This window comes from Mus musculus, chromosome 14 (genome assembly GCF_000001635.26).
Source record: "Mus musculus strain C57BL/6J chromosome 14, GRCm38.p6 C57BL/6J".
NCBI lineage: Eukaryota > Metazoa > Chordata > Mammalia > Rodentia > Muridae > Mus > Mus musculus.
Genome location: NC_000080.6, coordinates 117060194 through 117087247, shown reverse-complemented (window position 1 = coordinate 117087247; position 27054 = coordinate 117060194). Strand labels below are relative to the sequence as shown.

The window sequence follows — 27054 nt, the reverse complement described above, 5'->3', positions numbered from 1 at the left end:
GCTAAAAGAAAACATCCTCTCAGGGAAACTAGGAAAGGGGATAACATTTGAAATGTAAATAAAGAAAATATCTAATAAAAAAAGAAATAACAAAGAAAGAAAGCAGCCTCTTTTTTTATTAGCCCTGTTATTTGTGCTTCATGTGACTAAGCTATTTAGTTAGCATGGTCTCCATCACCTTTTGCTTCCTTCATTTTTGAGTTTGGTTTTGGTTTTCTCCAGAGAATGTTTTCCATTTCCCCAAAGAATTTCTGATGCCACAATTTAGTACTACAGTGAAACTGTCATAGCACTCTTGACTATAGTCTTTGCCCAAGGCACACTGAAGTTTAGAATTTTTATTAGCAAGCTAGAAATTCAGTAGTGTTGGAGAGGAAAGTTGCCCTAGAGTTTTCATATATTGATCAAACTCTGAGCCTGAGGATAAACTGAACCATCTGGTAATCCTTTCCTCAGGTAGCCTGAAATTCCTGAGGCCACATACTCCCAAGTCTAGATAGATCTGCTGTTTCCTTTGCATGTGACTGGGCACCTGCAAGACAGATAGATTTGCCCTTCAGTCCAAAGGACATGCCACAACTTCCCTACCACAACCTTTCTGAACAACGGCAACCAGACAGAAAAAGTCCTGAGAATGCCATGGCATAGCTATTGTTTGTTCCTTTGCTGAAATCATTTACCAATGTAGAGCAGGAGACTCTCATTTTGCACTGCCTCCAGGCAAACAGAGTGATGCATTGTGGGGTAACAAACAATGTTTTTAATCATCAGCTACACGGACTGACAGCAAGTCTAGAGATGAGGAGAAAAGGAAGAGGTAGACGTAATTATCAGGCAATGATAAACCATCACCAGAAGCTGAAATGTTTGCTGCTAAGTCTGGATTGTGAGCTAATGGACCTCGTGGACATCACTTCTATTCCTCACATGGGAAGCCACCACTAATCCATGGATGAATGCCACGTTTCAGTGTCCTCTCAGTGAAATGAGCCTCTACCTTCAAGGTGTGCACAAAGTGATAAAGTGGACAAGCACACATCTCATTAAGAAAGCTCCAAGACCCAGAAATCAGGCCTTTCATGGAAGTATGCCTGTATTCTCTGGTTTATCAAAAGCCCAAAGTTGTACAATAAAATTATTGTGGAAAAGGGTTGAATATCTAAATAGGCAGAATAAAATAATGGTACAAATATACACTTGGTCTTAGCCAAAAGGCTGAAAAGCGATATAATCGTACAAATAAAGTTCCCATTGGTTATCTCGATTTTGGAATTGTATGAGGTTCCCATTTACCCAGTGTTTAATTAAGAAGTGTAATATTTTCAATAGGTGATATTCTAGCAAAGAAAATATAGATTTGCTTCCCTGAAAAATATAAAGCAGCGTTAGAGCTAAGCTTGTTGGATAAACTGCATCAGTAGGAGGTGGATTGTTATTTGTTTGGACCCTTCCAGCAGAATGCCAATTCCTTTTTCTTACAGATACATGCTAATTCATCTTTGTATGGAATAAGCAAGCCTAATTATTTCCTCTAGTATTGCCATATACCAGCTTATAGATTCTGAATAGGAGATCGATATATTATTATATTATATTATATTATATTATATTATATTATATTAATTATATTATATATCCCTGGTAACAATCACTTGTACTGCTTCACTAAATACATCTGTTTTTAACCACTGACTCAAATAAAAGAAATAGATTTTTAACATATAAAACATATGTATGGGCGAGGTTAGTCAAGGATGCAGCTCAGTTGGTCCTCTTCCTACCATACAATTATGAGGACCTATGCATGAGGACCTAAACTCTCACGTCTGGGATCCACATCAAAGCAAAGAGCTGATCCACATTTATATCCAGTGCTGTGACGGCAAGTATAGGTGCACCCCACACCAATACAGGTGGACTCCTACATCAATACAGGTGCACCCCACACCAATACAGGTGTACCCACACCAATACAGGTGCACCACTACACCAAAACAGGTGCACCACTACACCAATACAGGTGCACCACTACACTTTGACAGACAACTGAACTGGTAAATCCCAGGTTCATGCAGAGAACATATCTCAGAAAAAGAAGGTAGAGGTTGAGTACCTGAGGAAGACATTCATTGCTGACTTCTGCCTCTTGGTGTGCAAGCAAATACACACATGTACAATCACAGGCACATGAACACACACGCAAGCCACATGTATACAATCATACAACAAATATATTGGGACTACAACTAAATGAAATTGACAGAGTTTGTATAGGATTTATACCTAAAACTGGATATTATACTGTTCTATGCTTGAATTTTACAAATGACTCTAAAATGCTACCAAAGTCATCCAAGGCTCAAATAATTATATAGAAAAATAAACTCATTTATTCATAATGGTTCATTCATAAATGAAATGAAGATAGTTCGAAGTATTATACAATGGGGGCGATTATGCAATTATAGAGAATTTATTGAGATCCAGTGAAATATCCTATCTAGTTCTTTCTCTGAGGACTAGTCTATGGATGCCCTAAAAATGTAATATAAATGGTATATATGAGTATTAACAATATTGCTAAATACTAAGTACAGCTAAAGTCTGTTAGGTAGTAGACATGCCGACATAGCACAGCTCCCTCCGAGTGAGGAATATCTTTTCCCCTTGAGCCCATCCTGAGAAACTTGATTTCAACACTAATTGTCAACTTGATGCAAAGTAAATTCACCAAGGGAATAAATCTCTGCAAGTGTCTCTGCAGGATTATATACATAAGGTAAGTTGAGATGAGAAAGCACACACTTCAATGCAGACAGTCCTGTTCTATGTGGGGTATGAGTACGAACATTCATATTCTTTCTTCCTGGCTGCAAGTGCAGCGAGACCCAGGAGCCTGACATTCATGCAATCACGCCTCCTTTAACATGATGAACTATGTCCTCGTCACCTTCATGCCTAGACAAACCCTTCCTCACAGGATGGCTTTTCTCAGGTTGTCACAGTAGCAAGAAAAGCCCTAAGACGGATCAGTTATATTGCAGACAGGATGAAGGCAGCTTTGTTCTAAGCCACAAACACAGATATCTGTGCATCTGATGCAAATTATAGATATCCTGCTTCCCATGGTGCTTCCATTGGGCCTACGAAGGCACAGTCTGTGTAGTCTCAGATTCCTTGCCTCTCTGTTGGTGTCAGGGTTCTTGGGTGTTGATTCGCACTGGGGCCATATTTATCCAAAAAGGCTAACCTTAACCAAACCCCAGTCCTAGCCCTAGCTAGTGTTGAAGCTCACCTTGAATCTCAAAAACAATGGTCAACTTGAATAAAATAACTCAATATAAATATTTGAAAGATACTAAAATCTATCCCAGGCATTTTTCATTGCTATTGAAGGCAAAAGAAATGTAGCCCCAACGTTGTTTCCTTGCCCACTTGATAACAATATTAGTGTACTAATGTGTGTTTAGCATGTTTGTAACGGAGCTACGAATTTTATGACGTTGAGAACTTTTTAAATCGGAAGCCAACTCCTTGAGTTAGCAGTAGCTTAGTCGTGCTGGTGGGCCATGGAGATCTGCTACTGTAGGGAAGAACATGCTTAGGAGAGTTGATCTTGCAGCCTGGGCTACTGGTTGCAGCCAACCAACCGATCAAGAGAGATTCTCTCCCAGAACTGACCATATCTAAAATGCCCTGTTACAACAGTGACAATGTGTGAGGAGCCGCCCTCACATTTGCCATTATAAGATGGCACTGACAGCTGTGTTCTAAGTGGTAAACATAGTCTGCACACATGCAGGGGCAGTTTTCCCACCATGTGTTCTGCCTTTCCCGTGATGACAACTGGGCCGATGGGCTGCAGCCAATCAGGGAGTAATACATCCTAGGTGGAGGATAATTCTCCTTAAAAAGGGATGGGGTTTCGCCATTTGCGGGCTTGCTCTCTTGCACTCTGGCTCCTGAAGATGTAAGCAATAAAGCTTTGCCGCAGAAGATTCTGGTTTGTTGCGTCTTTCCTGGCCGGTCGTGAGAACGCGTCTAATAACAATTGGTGCCGAAACCCGGGACGGGACGAGAAGACCTGGGACGAGAAAAAATCCGGGACGAAAAAATACGAGAAAAAACTCGGGACTGGCGCAAGGAAGATCCCTCATTCCAGAACCAGAACTGCGGGTCGCGGTAATAAAGGTTCCCGTAAAGCAGACTGTTAAGAAGGATTCAACTGTATGAATTCAGAACTTTTCAGCTGGGGAACGAGAGTACCAGTAAGTATAGCTTTACAAGGTAAGCCTGGCCTTGAACTTTCTAAGGAAATTCAAGACAGTCTATCAGAAGTAAAGTGGAAAATAGCTTTATAAGGTATGTTTGGCCTTGAACTTTTTCTAGTGTTAAAAGCCCTTTTGTTCCTTTTCACATGTTATCAAGTGGTTAAGGCAGGGCGGATTCTAGAGGAAATTCAGGACAAGCTATCAGAAGTAAAGCGGGGAGAGAGAGTAGGAGCAAAGAGAAAACATGGTGCACAAAATAAGTATACAGGCCTTTCCAAGGGTCTTGAACCCGAGGAAAAGTTAAGGTTAGGTAGGAATACCTGGAGAGAGATTAGAAGAAAAAGAGGAAAAAGGGAAAAGAAGAAAGATCAATTAGCGGAGGTCTCTAGGAAAAGGAGCCTGTGCTCATCGCTGGATGGGCTCGGGGAGCCAGCTCTTAGTAGCTCTGAAGCAGATGAAGAATTCTCCTCTGAAGAAACAGACTGGGAGGAAGAAGCAGCTCATTATGAGAAAAAAGGGTACCAGCCAGGTAAAGTGCTAGCTAATCAGTTAAGGAAGCCAAAAGCGGCTGGCAAAGGCCAGCTTGCTGCTTGGCCTCAGGGCAGTCGGCTTCAAGGTCCGCCCTATGCGGAGTCCCCGCCCTGCGTAGTGCGTCAGCCCTGCGCAGAGAGGCAGTGCGCAGACTCATTCATTCCAAAGGAGGAACAAAGGAAAATACAACAGGCATTTCCGGTCTTTGAAGGAGCCGAGGGTGGGCGTGTCCACGCTCCGGTAGCGTATATACAGATTAAAGAGCTTGCCGAGTCGGTCCGTAACTATGGAGTCAGTGCTAATTTCACTATAGCACAAGTGGAAAGGCTTGCGAATCACGCTATGACTCCTGCTGACTGGCAAACGGTTGTAAAAGCCGCTCTCCCTAGTATGGGCAAATATATGGAATGGAGAGCGCTTTGGCACGAAGCTGCACAAGCGCAGGCCCGAGCAAACGCAGCTGCTTTGACTCCAGAGCAGAGAGATTGGACTTTTGACTTGTTAACGGGTCAGGGAGCTTATTCTGCTGATCAAACAAACTACCATTGGGGAGCTTATGCCCAGATTTCTTCCACGGCTATTAGGGCCTGGAAGGCGCTCTCTCGAGCAGGTGAAACCACTGGTCAGTTAACAAAGATAATCCAGGGACCTCAGGAATCCTTCTCAGATTTTGTGGCCAGAATGACAGAGGCAGCAGAGCGTATTTTTGGAGATTCAGAGCAAGCCGCGCCTCTGGTAGAACAGCTAATCTATGAGCAAGCCACAAAGGAGTGCCGAGCAGCCATAGCCCCAAGAAAGAACAAAGGCTTACAAGACTGGCTCAGGGTCTGTCGAGAGCTTGGGGGACCTCTCACCAATGCAGGCTTAGCGGCCGCCATCCTTCAATCTCAAAACCGCTCCATGGGCAGAAATAATCAGAGGACATGTTTTAACTGCGGAAAGCCTGGGCATTTTAAGAAAGATTGCAGAGCTCCAGATAAACAGGGAGGGACTCTCACTCTTTGCGCTAAGTGTGGCAAGGGTTATCATAGAGCTGACCAGTGTCGCTCTGTGAGGGATATAAAGGGCAGAGTCCTTCCCCCACCTGATAGTCAATCAGCTTATGTGCCAAAAAACGGGTCATCGGGCCCTCGGTCCCAGGGCCCTCAAAGATATGGGAACCGGTTTGTCAGGACCCAGGAAGCAGTCAGAGAGGCGACCCAGGAAGACCCACAAGGGTGGACCTGCGTGCCGCCTCCGACTTCCTATTAATGCCTCAAATGAGTATTCAGCCGGTGCCAGTGGAGCCTATACCATCCTTACCCCTGGGAACCATGGGCCTTATTCTCGGCCGGGGTTCACTCACCTTGCAGGGCTTAGTAGTCCACCCTGGAGTTATGGATTGTCAACATTCCCCTGAAATACAGGTCCTGTGCTCAAGCCCTAAGGGCGTTTTTTCTATTAGTAAAGGAGATAGGATAGCTCAGCTGCTGCTCCTCCCTGATAATACCAGGGAGAAATCTGCAGGACCTGAGATAAAGAAAATGGGCTCCTCAGGAAATGATTCTGCCTATTTGGTTGTATCTTTAAATGATAGACCTAAGCTCCGCCTTAAGATTAATGGAAAAGAGTTTGAAGGCATCCTTGATACCGGAGCAGATAAAAGTATAATCTCTACACATTGGTGGCCCAAAGCATGGCCCACCACAGAGTCATCTCATTCATTACAGGGCCTAGGATATCAATCATGTCCCACTATAAGCTCTGTTGCCTTGACATGGGAATCCTCTGAGGGGCAGCAAGGGAAATTCATACCTTATGTGCTCCCACTCCCGGTTAACCTCTGGGGAAGGGATATTATGCAGCATTTGGGCCTTATTTTGTCCAATGAAAACGCCCCATCGGGAGGGTATTCAACTAAAGCAAAAAATATCATGGCAAAGATGGGTTATAAAGAAGGAAAAGGGTTAGGACATCAAGAACAGGGAAGGATAGAGCCTATCTTACCTAATGGAAACCAAGACAGACAGGGTCTGGGTTTTCCATAGCGGCCATTGGGGCAGCACGACCCATACCATGGAAAACAGGGGACCCAGTGTGGGTTCCTCAATGGCACCTATCCTCTGAAAAACTAGAAGCTGTGATTCAACTGGTAGAGGAACAATTAAAATTAGGCCATATTGAACCCTCTACCTCACCTTGGAATACTCCAATTTTTGTAATTAAGAAAAAGTCAGGAAAGTGGAGACTGCTCCATGACCTCAGAGCCATTAATGAGCAAATGAACTTATTTGGCCCAGTACAGAGAGGTCTCATGCTGGTTAATCAACTCATAGATCTTGTCCAGATACAACTAGATGTATTATGACAAATAACTCAGCAGGGTTGTGAACAAAAGTTTCCGGGATTGTGTGTTACTTCCATTCAGTATGAGAAATTTACTAGGGCAGCTAATTTGTCAAAAAGTCTTTCTCAGTATATGTTACAGAATTGGACGGCTGAATTTGAACAGACCCTTCGGGAATTGAGACTTGCCATCATTCAGGTCAACTCCACGCGCTTGGACCTGTCGCTGACCAAAGGATTACCCAATTGGATCTCCTCAGCATTTTCCTTCTTTAAAGAATGGGTGGCATTGATATTATTTGGAGATACACTTTGCTGTGGATTAGTGTTGCTTCTTTGGTTGGTCTGTAAGCTTAAGGCCCAAACTAGGAGAGACAAGGTGGTTATTGCCCAGGCGCTTGCAGCTCTAGAACATGGTGCTCCCCCTGATATATGGTTATCTATGCTTAGGCAATAGGTCGCTGGCCACTCAGCTCTTATATCCCACGAGGCTAGTCTCATTGCACGGGATAGAGTGAGTGTGCTTCAGCAGCCCGAGAGAGTTGCAAGGCTAAGCACTGCAGTAGAAAGGCTCTGCGGCACATATGAGCCTATTCTAGGGAGACATGTCATCTTTCAAGAAGGTTGAGTGTTCAAGTGTCCTTCCCCCAGGAAAAACAACACGGGACCAGACCAGGACCCCTCTGGGTGATGAGCCTGGGAGGAGGTTATGTGTACGGCTCCTTTACCTGCACACTGGGGATTTGACCTCTATCTCCACTCTCATTAATATGGGTGGCCTATTGCTCTTATTAAAAGAAAAGGGGGATCTGTGAGGAGCCGCCCTCACATTTGCCATTATAAGATGGCACTGACAGCTGTGTTCTAAGTGGTAAACATAGTCTGCACACATGCAGGGGCAGTTTTCCCACCATGCGTTCTGCCTTTCCCGTGATGACAACTGGGCCGATGGGCTGCAGCCAATCAGGGAGTAATACATCCTAGGTGGAGGATAATTCTCCTTAAAAAGGGATGGGGTTTCACCATTTGCGGGCTTGCTCTCTTGCACTCTGGCTCCTGAAGATGTAAGCAATAAAGCTTTGCCGCAGAAGATTCTGGTTTGTTGCGTCTTTCCTGGCCGGTCGTGAGAACGCGTCTAATAACAACAATGTGCAACTTGCCTAGTGCCTGATTCTGCTTGTAGTGTGGCTGAGTAAGGTGTCACTCTTAGGAAAACCACACACAAGTATCCATCCGCAGCACTTAAGGTCCTTACGGGAGGGTGGGAAGCAGGGGGGCTCAGTGACAAGCATCTGCTGTCATGCTCTCTGTCTCCAGGGTCACTGTGGCTGGGTCCACATCCATCGCTTTAATATAGTCAGATGCTCTGCTTGTCAGCTACATAAACTGTCCCACGTTTGCCATTAGCTGCCTCTATTAATGAGATATTATACACTGAAGCACTTTCTATTGATTTAGGTAAAAGGGCACTCCAGCGGCGCTCATTATCTTATAAGGTCAAAAGAGAAAAGGATCACAGCTCCATCAGTCAAGGAGAAGCAGGCAGTGGCAGTGTGGGTGGTAGATGGCCAGGGAAAACTCTGATGGGGAAGAGGCCGTTTCTGGGGTCTCTACAGGTTTGACTGCACTAATTTCACAGGCAATGGCTAAAGAAGCAAGATCTGATACATTGGAAAGCAGCTGAAAGCACGAAACTGCTAGCAACTTCCATTACTTCTAAAAGAAATACCAAAGCAGTTGCTCTCGAAATTTCTAGAGTAAACACAGGAGAAATAAAAAAAAATTGAAAAAAAAGTAAACCTGGAACTTTGTATTACAAGTAATCCTTATAGCGAAGGAGGAGGAGGAGGAGGAGGAGGAGGAGGAGGAGGAGGCGGAGGAGGAGGAGAAAAAGAAGAGCAGTTATGTCACTCGAACTCAGGGACAGTAATCATTTCCTTTCCTAAACATGGGAACCTGGAAATTTTTAGGCCATTTCCAAATTTCTGCCCTATTTAGATAACATGTTCTTTAAATTATTTGCAAATACGTGTTTAAATACACCTGACCTGACAGGAAGAGATTCTACACTGTTTGAAGGCTTCTTTCCATGCACAGCATGCATAATCTCATTTCACCCCTAAGAGGACAATCCAGACCAGACCCTGAGACTGGCTGCTCCTTATCCAGACCAGACCCTGAGACTGGTGGCTCCTTAGGTGAAAACTTGGGATTCGGAGGGACTCAGTACACAAACCACGTAGCTAATGAATGAAGAGGTTGGTCAATCAGACCCACCTGTTGGTTTGAACTGCCCGAAAATGAATCCCAGCAGTAAGAAGAAATGAATCCTGGGATACCTACAGTGCCTTTTAACTACAAATTTATATGGAAAATAGTCTTTAATTAAATCTTTACCTGGTGCATTTTAAGGCCTACACTTAATTTGTATGTGCACATTTTCTCCCCGTCTCTCTGATTAGAACTAGAACGTACCAGCTCAGGGCAGACAGCTTTTTAATATGAATACTTCTGAGAATGCTTTTTAAAAGTTTAACTGTGTTTTTGGACAGCTATAGGATGATATTTTACAGGTAAAAGCAATGTCTTGAATGTAAATTTATTATCACACTAAATGTGAGCATTGGTAAGCTAAATGTGCTTGTCGGTTTTGTGCAAATGTTGGTGAATATTTCTTCATAGTCAGTGTTTTTAATCTTGCTTGTGGACACAGCATGCTACTATGACCATTTTCATAGATCATACATGAATAAATAGATAAGCCTGGGTTGATTTAATTTATAGTTGATGTGTACTTTGGAGGTAGTGCTTAGAATATTAGAATAGAGCTGTAAGATAAGAAAGCCTTGGCCTTCTTTGAGGGAGAATGACTGCGGATATGGAGTGTCCATCTAAGCTGCAGTTGCTGATGCCTGTCAGCCCAAGTACTGACAGGAACTGAGCGCCCAACACTGATAAAGGGAATATTTCATCAGATTTCGATTTCAGATTATATCTAAGACCAACAAATACAAAGTCGTAAAATCCTATTACTATGTAAAGGTAAAATTTGCAGCTGTAACATAATTGCATAAAGAATAGTGAAAAGATATTCCATGAGTTGAGCTAAGGAAATAGTCAGTCATGTCCTGTGCACATGAAACAAGAGGCACACACTCTATTTAACATTCACTTTAATACCATCTCGAGAACAGCTTTAAGCTAATGAAAAGCAAGCCTCCTTTCCGATGATTCTGACTTTCTGGTCTGAATAGTTGCCTGCTCAAGCAATAACCTTGATGACCACGTTAATCAGTCTTCTTTCAAACTGTCCACCTGCTCCCATTAAAAACCTATTAACGGGGACCAATTAGATGCAGGAGTGGTGTCAAAGGCATCTGCACATTAGGCACTTATAAAGTGTTCAATAAATACTTTATTATATAAAGTGATTATTACTATATAAAGTGATTCAGCTTTAAGTCTTTGAGAAAAATATTTCTGTTCCATAGGATATATTCTTACTCTTAAATCCATAGCTTAATAAAATGGCATATTAGAAATCAAATTCTGATAGTTGTCATGTGTGGTTTTATAAATAAAAACAATGCTACTTGCTAGAACCATGGTTTTAATAATCTAATAAAAATACAGTAAGACTAGGCTGATGGATGTACGGTGTTGTACAATGAATAATGGAATAGGAGTGTTCAAGGCTCAGCCAGATTAGAACAGCACCATGAACTCATCTTGACTCTTCATTTCAGGTTTTGCTCTATTCACACATGCTGCAAATTCTCACAAGAAGTAACTCCTATCCAATGAGACCAGAGGTGACTTCACTCACGACGGTGAGACTCTTTCTGTCTGTGTTTTAAGCCTCAATGCTTTTCTTTGATATCAAACCTGCTTCTACTTTATGTTCCTTGCACTCAGTTTCCTTGCAGGCTTGCAAGGTCTTGTGGCTTTCCAGACTTTCATTTCTCTGACATTTGGTACAAGAAGACACATGATTCTCTTCCATTAGCTTGCTGTGTTGACTTCCTGGGACTCAAGGCTATCTGCCCTACTCTCTGCGGTCAAGGCTTGTGAAGTATGGTCAACCCCTCTCTGACCTTACTATCATCCGGATCTACAACAGTTCCCTGAAATGTGGTAACAATGCTGTGGAATTGGGTTGAAGGGGGGATCAATAAGTAATACAACATCTTTTGTGCAAATGCTTGCTTGTTTTACTTCTGCTTCACTCTCTACAGGCAGGATTCAATGAGTGGGGGATATGAGGATAAGGTAGAACAGGAGACATTGGGAGGTATAACTAACACTAAAGACTACTAAACATGACCCATGGAAACCTACTACTCTAGCGGTATAAGCCGTGTGTGTGTGTGTGTGTGTGTGTGTGTGTGTGTGTGTGTGTGTGTGTGTATGTATGTATATATGTGTATGTATATATTCTTGACACTATAGACTAGGAAGTAACAAATCAGAATGCCCAGTATGAGTTACCTCCTTTTGAACCATAGATTAGTAGGGTCCCATAAGTATCCCTAAAACAGTACAGAGAGCTGCCATTGCTCTTGGCTCTCCTTCAGAAATTAATGGTGAAACACTCTTGCTAAAGAAACTATGCACTTAGGTAAGACACGAGAAAATAAAGCTGATGCTGAGTTGAAGCCTCTGCAGGACTCCCCATGCTCCAAGAGAAAACCTTACAACCATCAACGTGGAGGCAGCCCTAAATGGACTAAGTGGGCTTCAAGAAAGATGGGAGCGAGGCATAAAATAGGAGGATACAGTGGTGGACATAAAGGAGAAATTGGAGGAGAAAAAACTGGGACAGATTGATAAAGCATACTCATTATAGGAATGGATAAAACTTTTAACAAAATAAATAAAATTAATATAAAATTCCATTTCCTATTCCATATTATTCTATGACTCATTCCTATAATTAAATCACTAGCCTCTTAACTTTGTTCTTTGAATTTCAACAAAAGTCCAATTTGTTATCCATCTGCAACGTTGTCTTCCATGGGCTTCATTTGTGTTTAATTTGGCCTTAATTTCAATCACTGACATCAATTTCAAACCATGAATGTGTCTTAAGAAGTGAGCCTATGAAAAAATAATAGCCCAACCCTGACAAGACGGCTCCCAGGAGGAAGCCTTTCCCCATAAGGCACTTTGGCCATCATCTCAGAGCCCCAAGGGTGTGCAGGCAGTAGGAAGATTCATTGTGTTAAGGTTGTACTCAATCCTCTTGGAGAAAAATGCCAAGTTAAGCTTCAGTTGAAAGGCAAATAAAGAAACATATACTTCCTTTAGGATTCATTAAATTTCATACAAACTCTTGCCTTGGTAGATCTTCCAAGCATTGAGCTGCATAATAGCAAAGCGGACTGGGAAATACATTTCAAATTTATGTCCCAAATACACAGGTGTGGAGGCCAATACTCTTTCTATGTCATCCTGATACAAGCCCAGCTCCTACTACCTCGCCTGCTGCAAGTATTCTTGCCATGGGATCCAAATGGTTTTTCAAACGTTTTCTACATGGAAAGTACCACAAGCAGCTCACGTGCTTTCAGACAAATTTAGAAAAGAACTGAATCTTTCCTTCTACGGTGGAACAGCCACTCCTAAATAATCACAGGGAAACCAGGAATTCCTAAGTGGAGGCACAATGAGAAAATGGTTTTTCATAGACCTTACAACATAATTCTATGGTCAGGTCTGCTAAAATACACAGATTTTCATCTTTTAACATAGAAAAACCTTGCTCTACTGCACTAGTAATAAAGATAGAACTGTTTCGGGAGATAATTGGACATGGGTTTGAATGGACTTTAATTCTAAGTGTAATTGATAAATGTTAAATCCTATCTGACAAGTAAATAATCCGTCCTTACGACATGGGAGGAATGGTCAAGAGCCAGTAAGGATTGAAATCAGAAATGGAAATGAGAGGAACCATGGAAGGTCATCTCTTCCACAGTCTTTCCATCAGTAAGCTTATGACCCAAAAAGGATCCGAGCAGAAGTACATATAGAGATCTTTAACTCACCTCCACCTCACTTCCAATCTGTTCACTGATAGTAGATATAACAGCATTGCCCATGCACGACAAAAATGAAAACGTAAGTTCACAGCGACCATACACACCTCAGCCATGCCTTCTGTCTCTTATTTTGAATATCCAGTCATTCTTCAGGAATGTCCAAGGAACCCTTAGACTTTTTACTCAATCCTGCCCCCACACACGAGGGAGAGCATCAACACATTAGGACACAGATTGTAACTGTAACTCCCTGGGCAAATATATTCAACTGCAAAGGCATTGATCCCCTGCACAGTGTCTTGTGGCTATGGTAGCTAAGAAGGAACCAAAGCTCGTAATGGAGAGCTGACGCAGTATCACATTGCGCTCTGGAGACCAGCAATAGAATTTAGTGAGTGAAAGAAAGGCGCCAGAAACAAATGAGAAGGAGAGGAACTTCCATGGGTATTCATTAAAATACCTTCTTTATGAGTAACTTGACATTACCCCAAGGCTATGTACCTAAAAAAATAATAATAAAAATAAAAGCTCTGAATTGCAAGTGAAGGGAGTCCTTGTGGCAAGCATACATATTAAGTAAAATGAACAATTCCCACGTCATGGTTTATCACTTTCCATTGTAAATTTACAGCTGGCATTTACACAGCAAATTCTAAAGCCTATATCTGTAAAATAAGACAGAAGCAGACAGGAGCAGTGGGTCTGAGGAGCTTGACGGCGTGGCTTCGCAGGCTGCTGTCATCCCAGTGGCCCTAGATTTTCCACAAAGGTGAAGATGCATATTTCCAGGTCAAGGAATTCAGTGATCAAGGAATGGAGGGGGAAACAGTGAGATTCAAAGATGGAAGGCTTGGGTTCTAAGACAGCTTCTGCAGTTTATTAGCTGTCTTTGGACAACACTTAACTTCTCCTAATCGAGTGTTGTCTTCTATGACAGGAAGCCTCTATGTATCTCTCCCAGTTTTTTCTCAAAGTCCAATGAAATGTATTCAAAGTCCAGTAAATATTTAAACACTTGCCAACAAAAGTGTTTACACAGCAAAACTTCACCATCTCCATTACTTATGGCACAGTGCATTGTGCAATCATAGGAGAAGGTTGCCCATTCATCTAGAGATAGATTACATTTTTACTGATTCTTTCATCCACAACTACTGTAAGACAAAGTATTTAGCTTTTGAAGTAGTTGCTCAGTAATAATAGAATTGTTAAAGCTAATGGTTGAAAACTATTAGAAATGCATAAGGCAAATAACAAAGCCAAACTAAAAGCTAGAAAATCCATTGAATTTCTCAACAACTTCCCACAACATTAAATCAGTAGGGAAACTCACTTAAACCTGCTATCTTGTAGGAAAGCACAATTCGTGTTGATAAGCAGAACAGGACAAATACTTATTGCAGTCGCTTTGGAGTCCGAAGTTCCTCACCTTCCCAAACTGCTCCACCTACAGTATCCTCTCTGTCATGTTACTAACAGAAACTGAGAGACAGGTACAAATAGAAACGTTAGGGAGCTCTTTGGTGCTGACGAACATTTGAGGGTGATGGTAGAAAGGGCATCCTGGACTACATAACAGAACACTCAAGCTAAAACACAACAGTTGACAAAGCAAAGTAGACTGCAGTGGGACTGGGAGCTGGCAAGTGGGGAGAGAGAGAGTTAAATATAAATTCATACCAACTTGGGAAGACATTCAGGAAGCATTTAATTGATAGAAAAACAAAGAGTAAAGCTCCAAAATGACATGAAAGATAATCCTCTCCCTTAATACTCAAAACCCAAACCTCCTTTCTTCCCTATTACACTGCCCATATAGAGAGCAAGGCAAGACATAGAACTCTGTTCAGTAGAATGGTTTCTAGGTGATGCTGGTACCTAAAGGTCTCATAAATACTCACAATATGTCAACATCTGATATTTCTTCTGGAAATTAATGACATAAAAAAGTCTTCCAGACTTCTACATGAGTTTAACTACCCAATGATATGTTATTGTAGCTTTAATAGTAAAGAGAATCTAATTTTAAAATAAGCACATCATTCTATTTATAAAAACATACATTTATTTATTTATAAAAAATAGTAACTATTATTCTTAAAGAGCTTCACAAACATGACTACTATGTAACCATTTTAAATGATGCTGCTATAGCTGAAGAAATGGCTCAGTCACTGCTCATTCAGAGGACGAGGTTTCTGTACTTAGAACACACATGGCATTCCACAACTATCTATAACTCCAGCTCTAGGGTATCCAACATTTTCTTCCAGCATCTCTAATTGCTAGGCATGCACGTGACATGCAGATGTACATTCAGCAAGAATAGCCATACACATAAAATTTAAAAATGATTTAAAAATGTGCCTGAGGTGGAACCAGGAAGGTCCACATTCATGGCATGTAGTAGGTGTGAATTATAGTTATGAGCTGATGTAAGTTCTTCTGTTGTGAAGAGTCTATATAGTATTGCCCCATGACTTAGTAGCTGAGCTTAGTGCCTTCCTTCATCAGTTTATTTTATCCTCATTACAGTCTCATGGCATAAGGATAATTATTATGATCTCTGTGTATACAGTAAGAAATTGTGTCACATTTTCCCAAATATCACAAATCAGAGAGCAACACCCATGTTGGGATGCTAACTTAAGAATCCTAATGGTAGCCATTCTACTAGGTTGTCTCTCACCATTTAGGAAAAAAAAGACTCAAAGCCTGAAAATATGGTGTCCATAGTGTTAGGGATTCATACACTGGTAGGTGTCGTATTTCCTTTTGAAACATTTATATTTGTCTACTTCAACGATGGTGTCGTCATTGCATTTCTGTCATCTTGCTACCATTGCAAGAAAATTAGCAGGTTAATATGGCCCAACAGTAGAACGATATTTAGTGCTTCGCATCTCATGAATGTGTTTGGAGTACAAACCAACTGTGGTCTGTGACTTTCCCCTCCCTCTATGTTATCACCACCACTCTGGCTCACACTTCTGTATGTCCGGCAGTTCATACCTACCAGGTAATTCATTCAAACTGTCTTATTTTACCTAGCCATATTCCATGTTCCTGTCAAGAGGCACTTCCCAGAATACTTCTGGTTACTTCTGGTTACTCACAAATCATTGGTGAAACATTTCCTGAACACCCACAGTACACCAAGTACTCCTCTAAGGTCCAGATACTCAAAGATGAGTAACAGGTCCTTCCTATCTTCAGAGTTCCCAGAACTGAGCCTATATTGCTAAAAGTACACACTTATGTACTCTTGGAGAACAAGAGCAAAGGAAACGTTTGCAATGAAAATGACCACAGACACACCGAGGCTGGAGGGAAGATGGGGCTCAGCAAAAAGCAAGGGTGAGTTGCCTTTTGTAGAGAAATGTGGTAAGACTTACAGAATGTGAAGTGGCTGAGCAAGCAGAGGAAGGTGATGTCATGTGAACACAAAGCACTGGGAGAAGGGTAAATATGTAAAATGCAAAGCTCAGAGCCTCACAGGCACATTCTGGACACGAGAATTATCAAACCACTCACCTAATGTTACTAGTAGAGTGACCATTCCAGCTTCCCCACATGGAAATACATTATCATTAGCATGGGAGAGGGAAATGTAGCCACTGAGCGTTTTTTATGAAGGTTGGTAGAAGAATGTTTATTCTCTTTTGATGTGGAATTGACATGGTCAGTGTTGGTTTTAGACATTTTTTTTTAATTTTCCCGTCACACCAATGTTCAGTGACGCACTAGGCAAGCACCCTGTGACCTAGTCATATGTCATCCCTGAGTCCTTATTTGGAGATACTCTTCCTAAAATTCCCAGAATGGTCTTAAACTTTGAATCTCCTATCTCTGCCACCCCAGTAGTTGGTACTATAGGCATATGTGGTTGGTAGCCTGGCTTATTACATATAAACAATCTTTACTTTGAAAGAATCCAGTTAAATTGGGAGTGAGTCTTAATGGGGAAACTAGAGCAGAGAAGATTCTGGAAAGATATCCCTGATAGTCTACACTCTTGCAAGCAGGGGAAAAGATCGTTTTGTCTTGGTCTTCTGTACTCAGCTTAGATCAGATACTTTCCCCCAAATACAATTGGAGCTTATGTTACTTATTGAGGACACTGAGTCATCACTGTCTTCTTACTTTTCAACTTACCTCCCATGGTTAAAAATACCATATCATAATAGTGCTGTGATAATTAAATAGATGTCCATTAATTTACATGATAGGAATAACTTCATATATTCTATAATCTGCAGCAAAATATCAAGTTTCTGTGCTCTCTCCTGTTCTCAAGTACAAGGAATTGGGGTTTGCATTGGACATCCTATTAGCTTGTCCATGACTTCACTCAGATGATTAAACATAGTCACTTACAAAGAACAATGAAATAGACTCAGTAGCAGAGACAATGTCTGGCAGCGCCAAGCAAGAGTCAGTATGCAATTCACAAGTTTAACATCTGCTGGGATCACCTTAATTATAGAGAAAATCATGTTTATTTCTTTCAATGCTCTGAAAACAAACCCACTGTTTTCTCATAGAAATAATCTGTTTCCCAAATAAACTCAGATCAATAGAAAACAGATTGATTTTATAGTCAATAATCATATTTTCTATCTTAATAAACAATGCTAATCCCTACAGAAGTAAATTCCATACTTATTCGAAGAAACCTCTAAATCTGTGTATGTTATACAGAGAAACTAAGCTGAGTTTCTGACATAGCCAATGAGAATGGACTTTTCCCTTGTTTTCTAATCTTCCCAGTTTGCTTGTACCTATTGATCAATGGAAGGGGTACAAAGCCACAATAGGATTCACACAGTGTGTAGTCATTCACATGACCTGGTTTGCATTGCCTTCAATTTGCCAGCCTCTCTTGCTTAATTTTATTTGCAAACGGTGTTTCATTTTGTTGGGAAAATATCATTTCTTTTCGGGGGTAAACGTTTTCCTACTTTTTGAACCAGAAGTGATCATTTAAAGGCCTGGTGTTCTGAAATGAAAGCCTTCTTAAGTGGTTGCTCAAGTCACCGTGAACAAAATGGGAAGTTGTGATTGTTTGGACAAGACGGCAGTCATACTACTTTCCACTGGGCACAGATGAAAGGTGATTGGCAGACGGAAATCAAACATCATTTGTCCAGCAAATCTGTCAGCAGTCAAGTCTGTCTTTGGAAAGTGGGCACACATGCTTTGATTCCTTCTTTCTGGTGGGCTTCTCAGATCATGTTGAAAACTGGAGAACAGAGCAAGCCCTTCACAGTAAACCGTTGGATAGAAGCTTTGTGGATTCATTTTCTGTGTAGAGGGAAGACTGTGTGTGTGTGTGTGTGTGTGTGTGTGTGTGTGTGTGTGTGTGTGTGTTTGTGTGTGTGTGTGTGTGTGTGTGTGTGTGTTCTATTTTGTTTCTTGTTTTGTGTTTGTCTGATATTCCTTCTGTGGTACCATTAAAGGATGGATATGTGAGTGTGCCTGGAGAATGACACATGTCAGAGGACAGTACTGTGTCACACTGCTGCTGAAAGTGCTCTGCATCCTCTTGCTGGGAACGCCCTGTCTGCCTGTTTCTGTCTGGCTGCACTAAGAGGTTCTTTTTCAATCACCATTTGAAAAATCTCACTCTTTGCTCCATGTCTCCAGCCAGTAAGATAATCAGACTGACAGGCAGTGTGTCTGAGGAGTTCGCCTTGGTGGCTGGGAATGAATGGATCAGGACAGACACTGTCGCATTGATCCATGTGCCCACACTGTATGGGACATTGCCTTGACAGTGTGAACGATCATAAGGCAAGCAGGTCATACACTGACACAGAGCAGCCCATGTGCCCAGCAGGAATCGTGTCTTTTGATGAAGATATGAACAAAGAAAAGGCCAGGGAGATGTTGAATTAATCTCCCAACCACTGCTCAGTTGGCACTGTGGAAGCTAGCTATGGGCTCTTCCAACTTTCTGGGAGTAACTTTATTACAATAACTCTTTGTTTGATGTCAGAGGCCAAGGGCTAGAAGGTGGCAGAACTGATGGGTGATAGACGTTTCTTTGACATAAGAAATATTAGAAGGAGGGAAGTCTCAAAGACACAGGATGTCATTGACAAGCTTGAGTGTCACTGTGGCAATCTGGGATGAATAAAACTTCCACAGCTTCATTTCTCCGGGAACTATTTGGGACGTTGATGAACATGCCTTCCCCATCCAGTGACTGTTACAACAGAGAGATTTGTCGCTGGAAGAAGCTGAAAATGAAGGTTATAATTGCTTTCCAGAACTTACACTATAAACCATAAATTCAAACAATGTCCTGGAATTGTACCCTGTCCCTTCAAAAGGATTTCTTTTTCTTGTTTCATGTGAAAAATAAATCTATGAAGTTGATATACTATGGAAATCTTTGATTTGGAGTTCTAGAAACTAAAAAGGAAGCCGACTTTGCAGAACATGTCTCCCAAGTGCTAACTACCACTAACTATTGCTGTCATATGACCCTTGCCAAAGATTAGTGGAATAAATACTTAACTAATTAGCTTCCACTACACCCCAGCTGGTACAGTTTTACCACAACTGGGATGCTCTCCTGAACCCATTGTCATACCATTAATGTACCTGTGCTCCTTACATGTTCATCTACTTGACCCAACCTAGAGTCATCTAAAACAAGGGAGCCTCAGCTGAGAAAATGGCTGCACAGGATTGATCTGTGAGCAACCCTATGGGGCAGTTTCTTCTTTAATAACTGATGTGGGAGAGTCCAGCTCGCTGGGGTCAGTGCCACTCCAAGGAAGATGGCCCTGGGCATCAGAAGACAGCAAGCTGAAGGAGCTTTGAAAAGCAAGCCAGGAAGCAGTGTTCCTCCAAGAATCTCCGTTATCCTTCTTGCACCAAGTTTCCCGCCTTGTGTTCTTGCCTGACTATCTTTATGGTGCACTGGAAGCTGTAAAATTAAATGAACCTTTTTCTTTCCAAGTGGTTTTTGGTCACGGTGTTGGTTGCAGAAATAGGAACCAAGGAAATAAAGCATGTTAGCTTTAATTTTTTTCTTCACTGGAAGTTATACCAGTGTACTTAGAGGCCAAGAAAGAAGGATAAAGAATTGAAATTTTATTGTTTAGGATGTGGAAGTAAGGACAAATGAAAATGCTCACTATTTTTTCAATTAGCAGTAGAAAGAACTATAGCTTCTAGTACATGGTATCGTAAAGGCAATCTATGAGTTATCAAATTGAGCCACTCTTCTAGGGATAGAGAGTTTCCATTCTAGAGAACCAAGCAAATAAATATAGAATAAAACCATGCTTTCTCAAAAAAAAAGAAGGTGTAGTTTCTTAAATTATAAAACATATTTGTAGTCAGAATCTGAAAGTTTCATGTATCCCTAAGCATTCATACTTGTGAAGGGCAGAATTGACCCCACCCTTACCTAAGTCACAGGCAGAGCCCCAGTTCTGCCTAGAACTCCTCTGTACTTTCTCTCTTACTTTCTGATTAAAAGCAAGATTATTGCAAAAACAAATGTATCACTGCACACACACACACACACACACACACACACACACACACACACATTTCTTTTAGGATTCTAATGTGGGGGTCAATTTTCTACCTTCTTTTGAATGAAGTATAAATCTTTGAGTCTGATCCTTTAAGAAAAATCCCCAAATATCCAGACGCCCTCTTAGGTAGTGAATTCTTACAAAGCCATAGGAATCAATCCAGAGGTGACCTCACCATTTTATAAAGGAAAAAGTTCTGCACAAGGCCCAGTGCTTAACTCCGAGGCGTCCACTGAATCTGAGGGGACTGTGATGAAGCCCGTGGCGCCCAGGCTCTCCGACATAATGTGAAATGCCGTGAACCGTAAAGCACACATAACAGACAGACCCACCTCTTCATCTTCTACTATGACACATTACACTTTCGGACTTGGTCAACTTTTCACCAAATTACCATATTCAAACAAGCGCCTAGATTGAGGTTCTTCTCCTGCTGTAAGTAATTCTGAAAGGAAAGCGGACCTTTTTAAGAAATGTATATTGCAATTGAGTTCTGTGGGATTTAATCAGATGCCTGACATTGGGCCCTTCATCACCAAAGCTCAAAGTCAAACACGGCATCAGCTACAGAACACAGTGAGTCGGCGACTTTCCTATCTAACTTTGTAATATGAAAACTTTTAACCTTGAGAAGTCCTAGGAGTACAAGAAGTGTGCAGGCTTGCTGCCAACGTTGTTAACGGTTTTCATATTTGCCTTTTCATTCTCCTTTCCATAAAAATATGTAACACACAATAACTTTGGATTCTCCCTTGTATACAAATGATGATATTTCTCTCAGGAATAACAGCATAATTCTGGATAAAATAATTTAATCATAGACAAATTATATAGCATTAATAAAGAAAAATATTATATAATATATGGTCTCCAATTTTCTTAGTACAGTCATTAATAGCCTTCATAAACAAATAGCAAAAAAAATTCATGAATTACGTTGTGCTACTATATTACATTAGTTTTACTTTCTTCAAGAACAATTTTGGCATTGTGAAAATGGAGGGAGAGTTCATTCATGACTGGGAATAAGAATCATTTCTGTGAGATAGCCCATGTTCTGTGTGTGCCTAACGTTTTCTTCTTAATGACTGTCAATTGTCTATATAGGAGATACTTTGACTTTCTCAGTAAATGCTATTGAAGGACACATAATGTCACACTGACACCTTATTAAAGCAAATGTGACTTTGATTACTTCATGCTTTGTCATTAAATAAGTGATAACCAATTGGATACCATTTAAAGCAATGGTTTGTGTCAAAGTTAGCAAATGCACACCTCCCTATTCTATTCTAAGCCTCCATGGTACCTGGGTTTAGAAATTTTAGTCGTAGTGGTAAATGGCTTTCCTGAAAAAAAACCGAGGAGTTGTTAATGTGAGGAAGACAAGAGAGGAGACACCAGACTGGGAGGTAGAAATTCTCATTCTATCCAGACTCTGCGTCCCTGGCTGCAGGTCACACAGGCAGGTACTTCTCACTTCTCGTGGCAGCTCTTGTTGAATAGCATTGTGTTAAAATGAGTCTAAAGATAAACAGCACCTCAGCCAGAAAATGGTCTCAACGGATCCTGAGTTGTGAGAGTCAGAAGAGCCTGATTCGTGTGTGCAGTAGATGAGGCGTTGGCACCTTTTCCTATTGAGAGAAGGCATCTACTTTCCAGCTCTTGTATGACCAGACTTTGACTTCTCCCAAACAACAGAACCTAGAGGAAGCAACAGTATCCAAAACTCTAAACCTTCCATCCATGAAGGGATGCCACTGTTTCTGCTTCCAGGTTGATACTGCAGGTAAAAAAAAATGTTCAGAACTAAGGCACAATGAATGCCACACGGAAATAACTCCTGCACTTAATCTGTGCAGCCAAGACCAACCTGCAGTCCTGAGTGAAGCCCACAAGGCTTGAATGTAGCTTCAAGTAGAATGGTAAGACCGACCTTATCTGATTACTCAACAGCACTGCCGAGGGTAATACATAAATTTGTATAATATATCCACAATTTTTTTTTACCTTATCCAACAACTCTCTTAACTTTTACAAACAAACTTATTTACCAAGGAAATGAAAGGTTTGTATTAAGATTAAGGTAAAGACTCCAGTGGGGAGCTTTGAGGGCTGAACTGAATTAGCACTCTGTTCCATTCATGCCATACCCTCCACAGTGAGCGTGCTTGAACAAACTGGTTACCAAGAAGCACTAAGTAAAATCCGAGAAAGTTGTGTCTGAAGGGAAACATGCCCAGTACTAGCAAAAACATTTCAATAGGAAGGCAAATGATGTCCCCATGACAATATTGTGTCTCGTGCTCTAAGAAATCTCATGCAGAATCCTGAATCTACTACCTTTTCAGAACAAGTGGCAGCCTCAGCCCTTAGTGCCAGCTTCTTAGCTTCTCTTGTGCCATGAAAGGGAAAATGGAGGGAGAGGCAAAGGAGCAGGCTGAAGCACAAGGGAAGAAAGTTAAGGTGGAGGTCCCAGGAAATGATCTTTTACAGGCATGGAACCTGAAAGAGCAGTAATGGACTGTGTACTATCAATAATAAGTTTCAATGGTCTGGGCCTTCATCTATTGATCACTGAGACCACCTCAACAGTCTCGCCATCCCACTGCCCTGGACCTGTTGCCTTCTAGAGTAGTTGTGTTCTCAGTTGTAGGTAAGTGTAACTCACATACAGTAAGCCATCATTCTGGATGTGGCAACGAAAACCACAACAGCCAAAGACCTGGCCGAACACAGCTGCTCCTGGTCCACTTCTAATGCTTCAGCCCAGCATCATTCCAGTGACACCCCATCCACCACCTCAGCTCTCATAGTCAACCAGCGCCCTGAGACATACACTGAGTTTATACCAAAGGAGGATATGTGGGCAAAGCCCACAGTGAGAGGCAGGAGGAGGGTGGACTGGCCACAGCATGGTAGGAGTGAGTGATGGTTTCTGGCTCACTCTTCACTGGATACTTTCTTACTTCCCTAGAAAACAGATGTTATGGTAAGAATTTTAGTCTTCAGTAAAGATAAATCTTAATGGTACTGTCAATCAATCAAACAGCCAATACCACACAAAATTAAAAGGCTTGGCTTCTCTCAATATTCTTTAATACTCAGACTTCATTAAAAAACTAACTATGCTTAATCTTGCTATTCTCTTCCTTAGGTATTTGATTAAAGAGGTGATTAACCGAAATGGGCTTTATATATCCTTTGTGATGGTATTTTTTTTTTAGAAACTCAAACTGTCAGAAATGTTAATGCTGCTAATGAAATTAATTAATTATCACACTTACGGAATTGTATGAATCGACTACATTTTGGTCCCGGGATTTTTGACCCCAATTATCTCATCTCATGGAAAAGTTTTATATGTGAAAGAAACTTCACTAACTGTTGCCAGAAAAAAAAAAAAAAAAAAAAAACTGACAAAAGGTTTTAGTGAATCCTCATTTCTTCTGAGTCAGATTAGTCATTGCTGTGGTCACAGAGATGCCATTCAAAGATGGCGGCTCATTCCAAGAGCAAACATAAAGAAGCAAACCATGAAGGCAGGAGGCCAAACCTTCCCTCCCTGCTGAAAAGATAGGAAGCTACCTGCATCTATTTTACAGAAATCACTCCTAATATTATTTAATTATAAAATTAATTGGAGTAATATTCCTTATGACAAGATGAGGAAGTAGAGAGATAGGAAAATATAAACTGTGATGGTAACTATAGTCCTGGATAAAGGCTGGTATTCAGAGTGGGCCATGGATGGCCCCACCCAGAGCTGTCTTTCTTAATTACAGGATTTTCTTGACAGCTGGAGTTTTGTTTGTCTTTTTGTATTCTTTCAGACATTTGACATTGTTCACAATGTATCAAGTTCTAGAGCTTTGGTCTTCCTTATAAACCTCTGTGTGTGTGTGTGTGTGTGTGTGTGTGTGTGTGTGTGTGCGCGGGTGCGTGCGCGCGCGCGCGCGCGTGCATTTTTCTCTGTGCTTCTCTGTGTGTATCTGTGTATCTGAATCTGTGTATTTGGTGTGTGCCTGTAAACGTCTGTGTGTGTTAGCTGTTGAAAGGGTATAGACACTTAACTGGGGATATCTGACACTGAGAAGGCCCCTCACATGGAGTCACAGAAATCATCCAGTCTTAGCTCTAAAGACAATTTGAGCTTTCTTCATGGAAGTAAACTCTGATTTGCAGCAGAAAACAGCCTGGCTTCCTAACCCCAAGAGTGTTCACAAACACAACAAATGGCTTTCCAAAAAGCAACACTTTTAACAAGAAAGCTATGTTAAACAAACATGCCTTTTCTTAGTTAAAAGATATTTAATTTTTGTACCACATGTGTATCCCTGCAGGGAGAAGGAGTATTGAACCATGGCAGGTGTACGAGAGTCCAAGGACAACTTAGGGGACTCAGTTATTTCTTTCCACCATGTGGGCTCCTGGAATTAAACTCAGGACAGCAGGCATAAGATCAAGCAAGCACCTTTGCCAGCCAACTATATTGGTAGCCCCCTAAAAAGGCATTAAAAATAGGCATTTGATTTGAGGGAAAAAGCTCATGATGTTCGGTTAACTAAGAATTCAGCCACAGAGATAAAAATATTTTGCAGATAGAGAAGGAACAATTAGCTTGATTAAGTTGACAAAGAACCGAACTGCCTTGGAAACCATTCTCTTGAAGTAACAGCTTTGCTTTTTCAACTATGCATATTCTTAAGTCATAACTTGCAGGTCTTTGTCCCACACTAAAAGCTCCCAGCTCTCTGTTCCCACCATTCTAGGGCAGTGGAAGATGAGCCTGACAAATATGCTTAGTTTTCCTTCTCACATGATCTGTTTTATGTGAACCACTGACCCAGAAAATGATCCAATGGAGCAAACAAAGGGAAGAGATTCCCCTGTCTATTTTGAGGCTGAGAGCAGTATCTAACAGACAAGGAGAATTTTCTGGGGTGGGATTGCAGCATTTAAGACTCCAGTCTTAAAGACGCTACAACAGCCTGCAGAAAAGAAGAGACTAGAATGAAGGCAGGTCTGGTCATCACAGGTTCCGTCCCTTAGATACACCATGCATCCAGTGCTGTTCACTTTACATCTCATTGAATGCTGGGGAGAAAATGGACCACGTGGAGTTTCTGCACAGATCTCCCTTTTCAGAATAGAAAATCATTCACTGAGAATAGAAGGGTGAAAGTTCACATGGTGCACCTGGGACAGGAGGGCTCAACAGACAGTTCTGTGTGAGCTATCCTCCCTGACATTGCCCCAGCACTTAGGAAGTTGGCTCTCCTCTTGGAGAATTAATTAGAGCAGTTGCTGATGTATTATCTGATAGTGGAAAGGGCAGGAATGGCTAGGGCAGAGAAGAGCCAGTCTCCATGCATCCCTCGGTTCTTATTAGGCCTGCAGTTTCAGCAGGTGTTCACACAGCCCTTAGAAGATGTAAGGCATAATGGCAAAAATCCTGAACTTAAAAGTTTTGGAACACATGGACTTTTCCCTTAATGTGTCCTCTGTGGGCGACTATGTAAGAGCAACTCGTGAGATAATAAATACTTGAAACTCAGTTTCCTTCCCTCAACTTTATTATTAATTTATCTGTGTGCATAATATAAAGCTCTACTTTATCTGAATGGTACTATGTGTTCATGAATATTAACCCACAGTCAAGCCACGAGATGCATATGCAACATCGTGCGCAGCATTTGCACATGACAAAGAAGAGACTCCAATTTAAAGGCTGGTAATAGAATGCCTCCCATTTACAAGAATGCCATTCATTGAACAAGAGTCAAAATATTAATAAAAATTTGATCTCACGGCAGCACAGCTCCCTACATGGGTAGGGAGAAAGTTGTGGGAGAGCGTTTGACCCTTCAGAGTCTGGTTCTAAATTCTCTGTGAAAGCAAATCCAGAACCTGTGCTGCATTTACAACGCTAGCACGTTCTTTTCAATGGATGTTATAGTGATGTATAAAAAATATATTTTGATAATTACATTTTTACAAAAGAAAATATGTGAACTGTCCTAGGATTTGGTCTAATGTGATGGTTTTTGCTGCCTTCTTGGAAAAATCTGAATGCAGGGCATGGCATGGAGTAGAACCAATGACTTGAGTCAACGTGGCCTCTGGCAGGACTGGCTCACTACCCTTATTGGACTTATATAGTACTTCATGCTCTTGTCTGCCAGGTGCAATTCTAATACAGAGACACAACAGTAACAATGTAACACACACACACACACACACACACACACACACACACACACACACAAAAGACAAATGCATCTTTCATTATAACCCAAAAAGTACTGAAAATACAGGAGTGAATATATT

General features: G+C 41.3%; 1 protein-coding gene across 3 annotated transcripts in view; it reads right to left on the bottom strand.

Annotated features, from left to right (window-relative positions):
- Gpc6 (glypican 6) overlaps positions 1-27054 on the bottom strand; it is a 1054610-nt gene that overhangs the window by 892282 nt on the left and 135274 nt on the right. The gene's annotated exons all lie outside the window — the stretch shown is intronic.